The 13,465-nt window shown below is 48.9% G+C and overlaps 1 protein-coding gene across 1 annotated transcript in view; it reads left to right on the forward strand.

Annotated features, from left to right (window-relative positions):
• The window catches only part of EGLN1 (egl-9 family hypoxia inducible factor 1), a 595,298-nt gene that overhangs the window by 107,418 nt on the left and 474,415 nt on the right, over positions 1-13,465 (forward strand). The window lies entirely within an intron of this gene.

A 13,465-nucleotide genomic window follows, 5' to 3' on the forward strand; every position in this document is an offset into this window, starting at 1 on the left:
TTGCATATTACTTCCATGACTTGTTGATGTTCAAGTTGACGCTGTGGAAAATTGGCTGTTTTCACTTCACACAGGGAATTAATTATACTTTTGCCATTCAAACTTGCAGAACTCATGCCAGATAATTTTCACAAAAGATTAGGGGACTGAGCAAACCTATGAAAAGCCAAACAGCATCAGCCCCGCGCCCCCCGCCATATTGAGGGACAGGCAATAAGAAGCCAATTAATGTCCCCAGGAAGGTTTATACACTTTGGCTTGCATCCAGGCGCAAACATGATAATGACTGGAAAGAAGACATTTGTCCGCAGCCTGTGCCAACTTTTTAGCTTGAAGTCCATTAATTATTCCATGTGCCATGGGACGATAGGACGTGCCCGCAGACAGACCGGCGGGTCTGCGCTGGTTGAGCAGCAGCAGCCCTGCCAGGTGAGTGAGATGCCTGCAAGCCCTGCCCTTCAAATGTGTCCTGCAAAAATTTAGCTGTCAGCGGGATGTGCCCGGCCTAAATTGCCTGCAGCCCTGGGTTAGGGCTACACGAGGGGATGCGGATGAGTTCCCAAGCTCCTTGCTCCTGGTGTTGCCCCAGCTGCACCCGGTCCCTGCAGCACTATGGGATCCAGGACCCCCGGGGCGAGCTGCAGCACCCAGCCTGCCCACGCAGCCCACGAGAAGACGACTGCATTGCCTCACCTGGAAATACCTGAAATACCTGTAGGCCACAGGTGCTCCCTCACTACGGGCTTACTGAGCACCCCCAATGACCTTCCCTCCCTGCGCTCCAGTTTTTTTCGTTCTCTGCCTCCTCGCTTTTGGGCTTTGCCTAACCTTGGCAGCGCAGGAGCTTGGCCCTGTCCTCCCCTCCCAGGGCGGAAGCACGTCCTCTCCTGGACCGTGCAAAAGTTTGGATTTGGACTGAAACTTTGCCTTGCGGGCCCATTCCTATAGTTTTGGAGTGGATTTTCCTTTCCCAGAATCTGCTCTCCAGTACAGGCGTAGCGCAGATATTTCCTCTTGCAATTAGTCCTTGAGCTTTAGAAAAAATGCAGCTTTTTAAAGGGGAAGGATTTTAAAACCCTCGCTGAAGCGGAGCGTCCAAGCTGACCCACATTGTGGTTTTACTGTCTCAACAGGGTCAAATCCTGCTTCCAGCGGACCGTAACACAAGTTTTGGTTTATACCTACGTGCCTAGAAAATGTAACCCAGGCCTTCCCCCGCACCGAACAAGACAAAGTGCTAAAAACCTCTCTTTCCTTCAGTGGGTGAAATGGTCTCTCTCCATCCTTGGGCAGCAGGCCCGTTCTCAGAGATGGGAGCTTAAATCAAAGATGAATCTGGGGTGTAACCTTGACATGCTGTCCAGCAGAAAGACCAATCGTATGAGCAACATGTGAATTTTCCCTTTCAGCGACAGGCAGCCCCGTGCCCACGGCAGCCCCTAACTCATCCCACTGACCCCACGAGTACGGCTGGTGGTAACACGGGCTTCAGTTTCCACAGGGAGAGGCATTTGGCAGGGAGGCAGGAGCCGGGGGAAGCCCTATGTCCCAGCAGTGTTGCAGAGGGAGCCCTGCCCTTGCCTGAGGTGCCCAGGCAGGCAGGAGCTTGCCACAGCTGGGTCCACACAGGGATGGGTCCTGCCATGGTGCAACCATCACAGGGTGGCTCAGAGCAGAGGGTGGCATGCAGGCAGGGAGGGCTCTGGGACAGCCGGGCTGCCCGGCCCCGTCCAGCTCCGAGCTGTGCAGCCGAAAAGAGCCGGTGCTCCCATGCACACCCGACTGCTTGCCGGGGAACGGACGCTGTGCATCTGGGGACAGCCCTTGGTATGAAGCAGCTGAACCTCATTCTCATACCTTGGTGGGAAAGCAATTGCTTGGCATGTTTATGCAGCGCAAGGCACTCGTGAAATGTATTTTGCAGGAGCTGTGTCCTACCGTTGCAATGGCTGAGGCAGCGTGCATGCCCTATACCCAGCACGTGGGATTCCCCGACGGAAAGCTGATGGGTGCTGCTTTGTTAAGACTGCCTTGAGCCTTCCAGCTAGCAGCAGAAGACTCCTCCAGCCTGACCAAATCTTTGCAAAAAGGTAGTACAGCACTCGGTCTCTTGTGCTGAGGCTGCACTGTAAGGTTCAAGCCTGGGATAAAGTCTGTAGGAGCATCTCCTCTGAGTTTCTAAAACACGGAGAAAACCTGCCTTTCTTTGAAAATGGCAAGTTCCATTCTGTAAGTTTTTTATTCCTCCTATCCTACAGGCACTTTAACATGAAGAGCAATGTGGGTTTTATGTCAGCTCTAAGAAACCATCATTCACGCTTTAAAGAACTGTCATTTATCTTCCAAAGACCTACCTTATAGTTGAACCTGGAGGGCTGAGAAGGATTCCTCTTCCAGAATTCCCCCAAAACATGCTTCCACATTTCTCACGTGGATTTTGAACACCCCGCAAAGAAGGGTCACAATTTGCAATAAATGCATTACATGGGATGTCGTGCCCTGAGACTCTGCCTGCAATGCAGACCTGACCTATAATCCCAAAGTTTCCGTTTTCCTTTGTTTAATCTTGATGTCTGTCTGGCTGCTTGGGGCACACCAGCATCCTGGCTAGCAATGCCACTTGGCCAGACCATGAGCATGGAGATTTTACAGTGCTTTTTTCTTTGCAGCTGAGTATCTGCGTGATCGTCCAGTCCCTGCATCACCTGAATAGTGCTCACAGCCCTTGCAGAGCCAAGCACTCAAACAATAAGCAGATGTCCCCAGGCATTTTGGCCTTTATTTTACCGAGCAAGGAGAAACCAGAAAAAGCTAAAGTCTCCCTGAGCATGCACAGGCAAATGCACACAAGTCACAAGTGAGTGACCTGTCTCCGGGCCCTCGCAGGCAGAAGTGGCCGGCAGTGATTTAAAGCTGCTGTCTGCAGAAAACAAGGGGATGATGGCTCCATTGCTCTGCACACAGCAGGGAGTAAGGGAACAGATATAGGGCTCAAGCAGGCCTTGCTTTGTGTCAGCAATAACCGCAGGGTCACAGGAGGATTCTGTTATTAAAGAAAATAAATTTGGGTAAGTTGGGCAGTTATTCTCCAGTGGGCTGTTTGAGACTGATTGATTGGACCACAACTGGTACCAGGAACACGAGGGCTCTCTGACCGACTGCTGCTTTTACAGCCATATTTCTCCTTCTCTCTCCTCTCCACTTTGTTTTCTTTAATAGATGAGGAGACTAAAATGCAGGTGAACTCTGTGAACTGCAAACAATGGGAGCCTAAAGCTTCCTGAATCGAGACATTCGGGGACAGGCCAGTATGTACTTTGTGCTGGGGTGGGGGGTGGGGGGGCTTTAGTTCCTCTGGAGGAAAGTCACTTGTTTGGAGACTTGGAGCTTGCAGAGCATGAAAGAGAATAAAAGAATTGAATCTGAGAGAAAGAAGGAAAGGAGGAAAGGAAGAGGGAAAGAAGGAAAAAAGAAGGAAAGAAGGAAGGAAAGACGGAAGGAAAGAAAGAAGGAAAGAAGGAAAGAAAGAAGGAAAGAAAGGAGGAAAGAAAGAGGGAAAGAAGGAAAGAAAGAAGAAGGAAAGAAGGAAGGAAAGAAAGAAGGAAAGAAAGAAGGAAAGGAGGAAAGAAAGAGGGAAAGAAGGAAAGAAAGAAAGAAAGAAAGAAAGAAAGAAAGAAAGAAAGAGAAAGAAAGAAAGAAAGAAAGAAAGAAAGAAAGAAAGAAAGAAAGAAAGAAAGAGAAGGAAAGAAGCAAAGGAGCCAAGGTGTTGCAGGGGGTCCTGAGCACTGAGATACTGAGGGGACCAGCCCCCGGGGTCAGAACGGATGGCCTTCAGTGTCTAGGAGGTGTCTGTGAGCTCTGGCCATGAGCAGAGAAGGGAAATCACCCCCTCCCAGACTTTCCTCAGCAACTGCAGCGTGGCACAGCTTGGAAGGAGATAACAGCTGAGGAGCTGCAAAGGGGGAGGCATGGGAGGGCTGAGGGGAGAAATAGTATTTGAGCGCACAAGAAAGAAAAAGCAGGGCAATAGGGAGAGGGTGTCTTCAGGAGCTGGTGTGCTGGAAGGGATCTGATGAAGAGGACGAAAGTGAGGAAGACCTATAGAAGAAGTCAGCACAAGTTTACTGGGCCTCTTGGTGTGAATACAAAGGCAAAAAACATGCTAGGGCCAAACTGGGTAACTGGGAAGTGGTGGGTTTCTGGACAGAGACCACAGGACTCAGTAGTGTATGTAAGTGGGGAGGTGGACAGCGCTGCCCATGCAAAAGACAGCTCGGAGAGCCTGGAGAGACGGAGACCGAGATGCAGCAGCAGAGTTCTGCACCAGGAAAAAAAGGAGTAAAACGAAACAAAGTACTTAGGAATTTGTGTCCTACCTGACAGAGAGAGCAAGAGGGATGCAAAACAACGGAGAACAAATGCAGGTGGGAGGGAAGTGGTTACAGGCACTTCTGTCTCACAGGATACCTCCTTCTGCCCCGTGTGAGCCTGGCCCAGGGCACAAAGGTGAACTTTCAACAGGATGGAGCCTGCATTAATAACAGGAACTGTTTGGACTCCAGTTTCCAGGCACAAACCCCAGCAATCCAGCATGAAGAACAGCTCAGATGGCTTGGCACCTGCTGAGGACTGAGAACAGTGTCTCTATGTACAAAATGTCAAGGAGAAGGAAATATATTCTATCTGTTGTTCCCCTGACTTAGAAAGGACATTTTTATGGGGCTGGAGATTGCCTGGAGTCTGTGGAAACTTAGGGAAAGGCACAACCACTTCCATCTCCTCCGGATGAGGGGGAATTTTGTCACTGGGAAGGGTCTGCCCTGCCTGGGCATGGGGCTGCAGAGGGCATTGACCCCTGCAGCACCGGTGCCTTAATGTCAGCAGTAACTACCCATAGCGTGGGATCTCTGAGTTGGTAAAAACCCATTTTACCATTGCAGCCTTCAAAACGTATTTTGGGGAAAACAGACATATGTTCACACTACCTTGAGTATTACCACAGGATAGCTCATTTTGGTGAGGCACAGGGAATATTTCTTCATGTAAGACAAAGGGCTGCTCTGCAGACAACAGGGAGGCTGCCTGGGGTGTGTTTAACCTTTACCGCTTTCTTTGGGCATAGTGTGTGTGGTGAATATCCAGCGTCCAGCAGAAATCCACTAGTGAGGTGGAGGAGAAAAAGTCCCCAGTCACACAGCGGATATGGTAGACAGCTGTCACTGCAAAGTAACACCGTTTATGACTTGAGTGAAAGACAAAAATGGAAAGTAGGAGAACGATGATTCATTTTAGGCAAACAAGGCAGAAGAAATACTGGTAAAATCTAGTGGTGTGCACCACATAGGAAAGAGTTAACTCCTGTAAGACTTCTCTCTGCACAGAAGCTGGGAACACTGACATCCCCCTCCAGCGAAGATCAGCCATTGAGATTTTTTCCTGATGATGTAACACTTGTAACGTGACATCTTGCATACATTTCCTGGTTGGGGTAGTTATCTGCAGAACCGGAATGATACCCCCTGTGCATTGCTCTGGCAGTTGCCACGGTGCGATGAAACTCAGTTGATTTATTTTCTCTTTAATAACACCAATTATTATTTCACTAATCATTACTTTGTTGTGTGGCGCTGTGGGCCAAATTATTGGTTTTCAGCTGTACCAGCAGGAACCGTTTATTCTTAATGTATAGGCTATAAATGGGGGGGGGGGGGGTGTGTGTGCAATGGAGGGAAATTATTCCAGCTGCCCCCCAAAAAAGCACTAGGCAACGGAAGCCTCCAACACATGTCAAGGGCTGAGCTGCTTTTCCAGATTAAATTTACAGTTTATGGAGGAAAGCAATCTTTTTGTGATTGCTGAGGGCTATTTTAGGTATCTACCATAGGAGAAGATGAATTGTTTCCTGTAAATGCCTGTTTATCTCTGTTAACTGAGCCCAGGGTGTCTGGCTCACGTGTAGATGTCACTCACATGTAAAGACATTTCAGACAAATCTACTGCAAAATCTGGGAAGAGACCGCAGGCAAATTTCCCAAGAGTGCCCAAGCCCCATTTTACAAAGACCTAAGCAAGCAGGGCTCCTAAGGCTCCTGCAATACTTTGCCTATGGTAACTAGAGGCTCATGGAAGTCTTCATCTCCCTCTTTGGGAAGTGGAATGTTGGTAGTTGAGCTCCAAGGGCAGCGCTGGTAACAGCACGAGCACTTTGAGAGCAGTGGCTGTAGCACAGCCCCAGCCTGTCTGCCAGGCATCTGCTCCTGGAGGCAGAAAGACCAGGACATTTAGGCAGCTAAGTGCTAAGTATTCCCCAAAGTTTCTGAAAGAGTGCCTAGTGGAAAAAAAAAATTAAAAAATAATAAAGGCTAGCAGGGGGTCCTGCGCGTAGGTCAGGGGAAGAAGATGGCCGGGTGTAGTGGCTGGCTGGGGCTGCTTTTGGAGTAGGTGCACAGGTCTGGCTGCTACAGAAAGGAGACAACTGAAGTGGAAAAAAATACAGCAGAGCCCAGCCAGAGTGCTGCAGGGGATGGAGGAAACATAACTAGGCAGGAAGTTTAGTAATGCTGGATTTGTTCTCTCAGGGGAAGAGGAGGTAAGGAGATGGGGCCGTTAGAATGCACGGAGTGCTTTGCTCTTCTCTTGCACTTTCCAGCAAAGGGCATGCAGATGTTCACATCCTCATGTCACCATGGGTTGCTACTTGTTTCCACCTTTTACAGAGGGAAGCAGCAAGAAGGACTGTTGTCTGACACAAAGCAAGGCAATGGCAATATTGGGAACAGAGCTATAGGTTCCAAGCCCTCATCCTCTGCTCGGTTTGCAGGTAGAGACTGCAGAAGACTGAGGCTTTCAGACTACCTACGTAACATCACACACAGCAAGATAGATACAATTTAAGGAAGACATGAGGGTCAAAAAATTGAAAGAAACATTTTAAAACATTGCTTGTCCAGGGCAGCAGGAAGATTGCTGTGGTGATCAGCAGTTCTGAGGACAAGTGGCCTGTGCACCAGGGTTTGCAGTCACATTGTGAAAGTGTCCTTTTGAACAGGAATCTCTGTTCGATTTCAATTAAGATATGGCAAAGGCCACCCACAGTACTGATCACACTAGAGAGAGTCATCATGAGCCTTGCAATGATCTGTTAACTCTGACTTTTTTTACTTTGTCAGTGAGAGCCATCTTATGGCACCTGAGTGTGCCTTAGTTTCCTTTCTAGGATGGAGAGGTCAATACTGCCTGCCGGTGGGCAAGCGAGAGGAGGAGAAACCAACATCTTTGATATAGTCACACCTTTAGTTTCTGATACTGAGGTAGAAAATGCTCGGAGTACAAAGCCTTGTTCTTGGTGCTGGGACAGAGATGGACAGAGCCCTTCAAGAAGTCAAGAAGGGCATCTCTGGGCTAGGATCATGGGATCACAGAAAAATTCTGGTCGGGAGGGACACCTCAGGGGTCTTTAGACCAACCCCTGCTCAAAGTTGGGCCAGCTTTGAGGTCAGGCCAGGTTGCTCAGGGCTTGATACAGCTGGGACTTGAAAACCTCCAGGGATGGAGCCAGCACAGCCTCTGCTTGTCTGGGTTGACTGGCAGGTGAACGTGGAGGCAGAGAGAGACCCGGCAGACGTGGCTCCATTTCAGAAAGGCATTAATAAGCTGTGAGGCTGAAGGATCTCCTGTAGCCAAACTTCCAGGCCCGGTAAAGCCCACTTGTCCCCAGTTCTACTGCAAGACCTGTGGTGCAGTGCGGTGCAGCTTTAGGGTGGCTGGCACAGCACAGAGCAATGGCTGGAAGATATTCCCAGCAGATGTTGCAGGCTACCCTGACCTCACACCGTAACTATTAGACCTTGGGTTTATTAGCCTGCTATTAGAGCCTGGATGTATTAGACCTATTAGATCAAAAGTAAGGCGGGTATGTCTACAACACAAATCAGTGTGGTGACTGCACTGCAGACATGCCCTTAGAAAGAAAGTAGGTAAATATTTAGAGAAGATATGCCCCTGGTTTCTGAGAGAAAATAAACAGTACGTTGTGGTGTATGATGAAAGCAATTAAATCAGATATTCTTTTTGGCTTCTTCCCTGGTTAGAGTTTTTTTTTCTCTTCCTAAGCAAAAGCCCAAAATATTAAGGATTTATTCTGTAGGAGACTGACATTCTCCACTTAAAGCCCTGAAGGCTTAAAAAAGTTCAAAACCAGACATTTGTCAAGTGAAGCGTTACGATCAGTTTGAAACTCAGCTTAAACGCTGTCTGTGTTATCCCGTTAGCGAGGCTTCCCTAAATCCCATTTGCACATCAGAGCTGCACATTGCCTTACAGATTATTATGGTTACTTACGGTGGCTACTGACAACAGCCCTAGTTTAAGAGAGAGAGTCTTGTTCCTGTGAAAGGGATGGTTTTAGACAGGGTTGAGGGAAGGAAAAAGAAGACTGGGAGTAGGAGCACACTTTGGGTGCATCCTCTGCATTCTTGGCGGAGACCGGCACCTTCATTTGGGGCCAAAAGTAAGTCTTAAAACCATCATCCGCAGAAGACTCCCCACGGTACCAGCCTCCCACTGCCCACCCCAGCCAGCTCCTGCCTTCTCCACCACGCTTGCTTGCCTTGCTGTGACCTAAAATCAGCACTAGGTACAGGTTTGAACCTATGAACTCTGTGTCCAAACAACCCCAGGCTTTTGAAGGGTTCAGCTCCAGGTAGATGGAAATCCGCCTTCACAGCTTGCTGCCTGCTCTCTATAAAGAGCAGGGATGAGGCCATCTTGCGTGCTTCCAGCATGGCCTGGAGCAAGAAGGACAAGCAACCTCCAGGCACAGCTTGTGCCTGTAATAGTGCAGCGTGGTTTTGAACATCTGAGCATCTGGCAGCCGAGGACGTGCAACTCCACATGCGCCCAGGACCTCTCTCTATTCCTATGGCTGGAAGCAGCTCTGTGGGGCATGGGGGGAGGACCACCCTGTCCCTCTTAGTGACGATGAGGAGCACAGCAAAGGCCCTGGCTCTCTGAGCAATGTGAGGCCGGGGGTACTTGTGGTTGCAGACAGCCTGCCAGGGCGGGGTTTAAAATAGTGTAGAATAGAATCATTAAGTTTGGAAAAGACTTCTAAGATTATCAAGTCCAACTGCCAACCCGACACCACCATGCCCACTGAACCATGTCCTGAAGTGCCTCGTCTACATGTTTTTTGAACACCTCCAGGGATGGTGACTCAACCACTTCCCTGGGCAGCCTGTTCCAATGCCTGACAACCCTTTCAGTAAAGAAATTTTTTCTAATACCCAATCTAAATGTCCCCCGGTGCAACTTGAGGCCATTTCCTCTCGGCCTATCACTAGTTACCTGGGAAAAGAGACCGACCCCACCTCACTACAACCCCCTTTCAGGTAGTTGTAGAGAGCGATGAGGTCTCCCCTCAGCCTCCTTTTCCCCAGACTAAACAACCCCAGTTCCCTCAGCTGCTTCTCATAAGACTTGTGCTCCAGGTCCTTCACCAGCTTTGTTGCCCTTCCTCCCATGATATTCAGATTGTCACCGTTCAGCCCCCTCCCCGGTTAGAGATGGAGTATGCCTCGGCAGACATTTGATAGCCTTCAGGAGGGAAGATAGAAGGGAGGAAAGGGTTTAAACTTGTCCTTGTGGCTCAGACAGCCTTTGCTCCATTTTGTCCTTACACCCAAAAGGCACTGGCCTGGCCCCCTCGCACTGCCCACGGTCATGGCTGGCAAACCCAGTTTTCCCTTGTGGTGAACCCAGTGCTGTGTGCATGGACAGTACAAGCTCACCTTCTTCACAAAGTCAAAGCAATGACCTTTTCAAGGTGTTTCAAGGTCTTCACAGAACATCAAGTGAGCCAGGGCCAGATCCTGCGCTTTGCAATTTCCGCGCAGTTGCTCTCAGTTACAGTTGTCTTTCTTGGATGTGAATTGCCAATAATATCTGCAGAAAATATGTGCGCCTCAGATCAGTCCTTGGTCAAGGTGGGAGTGGAGAGCGGAGGCATCACATTCTCCCTGGGCTGTAATACCTCTATAGCCATGATGAGATTTAAATGAAGGCAGAGTTTCATCTAAGGGTTCAAACTCCTAGCCGAGCTGACCTGACCTACCATTTCTCCTGGAACGCTGGGCATATAAGTAATACCAGTTTAGGATCATTAGAGTCCCTTAGATCCTATTTGCATGATCTTAAGCTCTGAGCTTCCTACACTTCACATCTAGCTTTGTCTCTCCACTGGATAGATGCTTGGAGGAGAACCAGGGGACTGTCAAGAGGGACAGGGGCAGGAAACGGTTTCATGAGCCAAAGAGAAACTGGAGAAGGTTAAAAATTAGCTGTCTGTATTCTCTGCTGATATCAGTTGGCCTAACATAATGGAGCTGCATTAATTTACTCTAGGAAACCATCTGACACCACTCCTTGTGCAGGACTATGCTGACAGAAGAGTAACCTGTCTGGGAGAGACGGGGAGGATGTCCGTGTCCCGTTTGACACGGACCTGTTGGTGCAGGCTGTTGCACACACATTTGTTTCTGCACCAGCGACCAAGCAAGAGATGGTGAGTTTTGCATATGTGAAAAATATTAAGTAAGTCTGGACGTAGGAAAGCCTTTGCAAGTGCTAACTCACACCAAGTTTTCTTTGGTCTCCTCTGAATCTGGCCCAGTGTTACTAAATAACTTAATGCTCTGTAGAGTTACAGCATTTGCTGAAAACAGTTTGTATGAAACCTGACCAGCTGAAAGAGTCTGAGAATATCTCCAGCTTGCAGAGATTAAACATTAACAGCAAGCAGCTGGGTCTCCCGTGGATAACGCAGGCTTGCACTCCTGTCACTGCTGGCGCGAGCAAGCTTCGTGAGGAGCGGAAGGAAAACACACCCTGGCATGTACAACCCAAACCGTGAGTCAGAGGAGCAACAGGTTTAAACTAGGACTACCAACCTTTGCCTCTGAGGCTGAAGTGGGAGGCATGTGTCCGCAGAACAAGCGGCTGGGTTAAACAGGGATGGAGCTGCCTCAGATGCAGCTGTTCATGCTGCTTTATTCGGTGTTCGCATTGCTTTCTGTCCAGCTCAGCATCGCAGCATCGTTAGGGGAAGCAGAGACTTTGGCAGAGGACATTTCACAGGGGCTCAGGTCCAACACCAGGCAGCAGAAAGCAAAATGAAAAAGAGGGGTCTCACCGATGACACTTGCAGCCCTGTGCTGGGCTAGCTGCTCCAAGCAGATTCGGGCTGGTGCAGACACTTTCCCTTGGCTGGGCCAGCGCAGGAGCTGGCCACCGCCAGCCTGGTACCTCCCAGGCTACCATTCACAGCAGCTAACGCTGCTTTGCCCTGCAGACCTCATTGCTGTGGCACAGGCGGGTGATGGCATTTGCCTCAACTCGCACAGGACCAGCACCGGCTCTCCTGCCACCAGTCCTAGCAACGGTTCAGCAGAGAGCTCTGCTAACTCGACGGAAATCCCTCGGAAAAGAATTAGTGGGGAAAGGAGATGAAGACAGACAGAGGCTTAGGGGCTGAGAACACGAGTGTCCTGACTTAGATTTGCCATGTAGTGCATTATTCTGTGGTGAATGCCCACGGGCACCCACTTGCTGATGGGGCAAGTACCGAGCCTCCCATCTGCCCGTGCCATGATACAACCCGTGAACGTAGGCAGTTACCGCAGGTAGCTATGGCACAGTGCCCGTGGCTTTCACCTTGCCTCGGGTGTGCAACCATACCTCTGGGCTTGCCTTTGAAGATCCCTTTGCAATCAATACGTCAGGGATCAAAATCTGGGGTGGTGACCCTGCGGACCACCACACCAACCAGTCCAGAGCCTTGACCACCATCTTCCTCCTGGCCTCTTCCCTGTGCGGCACGGCACAAGCGCTGGGTGCAGGCTGCGGGCTGGTGGCTGCAAACTGTGGGGCTTCACCCCTGTCTGGTTATGGGGAGGGGAGCCTTGGCCCAAGCCTCAAAAAAGACACACTCCCAGCCAGGGAGCAGAGCTGTAGTTAGTCTAAGTATCTTCTGATTATCCCATGCTCAGCACCACTCTTAGCTGAGGTGGAGCCTGTTGATCCAGTGAAGACTGGAAGACTGGCCAGTGACTGATTTTCTGTGGTTCAGCCAAAGGAAAGAAACCCCTGGGTTTGGATTGTAGACTGATTTAAGCTGAATTCTCCTCTCCAAGCGGGACCCGCTAGATACTTGTGTCACATCCTTATTCATTTAAAATACATATGATTAGCCCGTGTATGTGCAGGAGTCACACCACTCAACTCCATGGAATCAAAATGAGCAAAGCTCAGGATACGCAAGCTCTACATCAGTCCCAGCCCCTGTGTCTACACAAGGACTTGTCGACTCTGTGTCTGAAAGGCACCTCTTTCAGAGCGGATTTTCAGACCGTGGTGCCACAGCTGCACAGGTAGACAGGCAATTTCAACTGAAGTTAATAAGAGACATGGAGCTAAGAACCACCACCCCCACAACCCAGCATGGCTTTGAAAATGTGCCCCATAACTTTTTCTTTTTTTTTTTTTTTTTTTTTTTTTTTAATTTACTAGAGGTTTCATGGAATGGAAAACACATTTTTTATAGACCAATGTGTGTTTCATGGGTAACAGAGGTGGTGTGTTTCCAACCTAGGCTCAGCAGCAATTGGCATCAGAGCATACAGGAGAAGACAGTGAAACAATACACAGGAAGTCTTTAAAATACACTACAAGAGCACTTAGGCTGATGAAATAATAATTAGAAGCTGTATTCAGTAGAGTATTTAAGCATCTGCCTGATTCTGCCCAGAAACAGTTCCACTTGCTTCAGTAGGATTAATCACGAGACTACAAATGAATACTTTAAGACATCCTGCAGAATCATAGCTTGAGCAAACAGAGCACATTCATTTGATTTTTTTCACATGTACTTGTTTCAGGGCTCTTGCTTTGCTTGCTGGAGACTCTTGCAAGAGCTTGTTTTACTGGGAAACCTAGAGTACATTTCAAAATCCTGCATGAGGAGTCATGGAAAACAGATTTTAAATGCCCGTCCTCAGGCAGTCGCGCCAGGAGAGTTGGTGCCAGTAGGGGAAGAGCCCCAGTGTCATATGATTTATTTGTCTGGACAACGTGGCTTGGATTTCATGTATCTGCAATCCAATATTTCATGGAATAAATATCCAAACCGAGTTGTTTTAGATACCTGATACGTACTAGATGTTTGAATAATGAATAAATCTGAAGAAATCCCAGTATCCTCCAGGCTATTCCACCCATGGGGAAAAAGAATTGAAATGCTTCCCTACCCTGCGAGCCACTCACTCAGTTGCAGTCATAATACTTCAGTTTTCCAAATGCATCTTCCATTTCAAAGCACTTTTCAAATGCTAATTAACTCTGACCACAGCCTTGCCAGAAAGGGAAATATTATCCCATGCGACACAGGTGAGGAAGACAAAGACGTAAAGAA

Source organism: Accipiter gentilis, chromosome 28 (assembly GCF_929443795.1).
Source record: "Accipiter gentilis chromosome 28, bAccGen1.1, whole genome shotgun sequence".
In the NCBI taxonomy this organism is placed as follows: Eukaryota; Metazoa; Chordata; class Aves; order Accipitriformes; family Accipitridae; genus Astur; species Astur gentilis.